Source organism: Wasmannia auropunctata, unplaced genomic scaffold (assembly GCF_000956235.1).
Source record: "Wasmannia auropunctata unplaced genomic scaffold, wasmannia.A_1.0 LD336101.1, whole genome shotgun sequence".
Classification (NCBI taxonomy): Eukaryota; Metazoa; Arthropoda; class Insecta; order Hymenoptera; family Formicidae; genus Wasmannia; species Wasmannia auropunctata.
This window is the reverse complement of record NW_012026789.1, coordinates 6,176,534-6,177,708: the sequence shown is the minus strand read 5'-3', so window position 1 is coordinate 6,177,708 and position 1,175 is coordinate 6,176,534.

Here is a 1,175-nt window from a genome sequence, read left to right as displayed (position 1 = left end):
TTCGTGCCACGGCTCGCCCCAGCTCCTCCAAGGCCTGTTCGTACCAGGGCAACGCCCAGCTCGGGGGAAGGTAGCACCCGAACACGTCGATGGGCCCCCACTCGACCGCCACAAAATCCCGCCCCGCTCGCGAGCGGTCGGCAGGACGGGCGGCCGCCAGCGGGTCTCCATACGACCGCCACGGAGCCCCGCCCGTTGGCAAACCAACGAGGGTCACCAACGGGCGGTCTATATGGCTCCGCGACAATGCCCAGCCCTGCATCACACTCCGCCAGGCTCTGGACAAACATGTCCTGAGCCCCGCGGGAGTGGTTGCAATTGGCCTGGAGAACGGTGATGGCGCGAGACATTTTAGTCGTCCGCACGCCCGTCCTCCAGGGCCACCTCCATAGATTCCACCGGGGGGGGTGGGTCCGCAACCGCGGCCGCCCTTCCTCCAGCGGGAGGAGCAGCCTCTGCAGTCGGCCCGACCGGCGTGGGGCCCCGTCCGGCCCCCGTGGACGGCCTAACCGGCGCAGGGCCACGCTTGGCCCCGGGTCGCCCGCCAGCCGGGCAGGCCTTGCTGCCGGCCCGGTGGGCGGCGGGTTTCCCCGCAGCCCGACATACCGGGCAATCCGGCTTCTCCTCCCCGCAGCCGCTCGCCAGGTGACCGGGCTTGCCGCACTTGTAGCAGCAGCCACTTCGGTCCACCTGGCTGCTGCACGCGGCCCTCACGTGCCCGGTTTCGTGGCACCTGAAGCATTGGAGGGGCCGCGCCGGGAGGACCTCCACCCGGCACTTGGCCCACCCCACCTTCACCCTGCCGATCTTGGCCACCGCCCGGGCTGTCTTGAGGGGACAGCGCACCCAGGCGGTGCCCAGGCCGTTGGGAGCCAGCCTGATGGCCCCCACGGCCAGTTCGCTGGGGGAGCATTCTCCCAGCGCCGCCACCGCCTCGGCCACCTCGTTGCAGGTGACCGAGTCGTCAAGGTCCCGTACCCTGAGTTCGGCCGTACGGCCGGGCACTGAGACCTTGACCCCTTCCTTTCCTGCCAGGACGGTGGTCAACGAGGCCGCCAGCCTCCTGGCTTTCTCCTCCCTGTCGGGGCCCGGTATCTCCAACACCAGGGCCCCGGTTAGGGCTCGCCTATTGCGGAGACCCTCGATGCCCAGCTCTTGGAGGTTCACACCCTGCC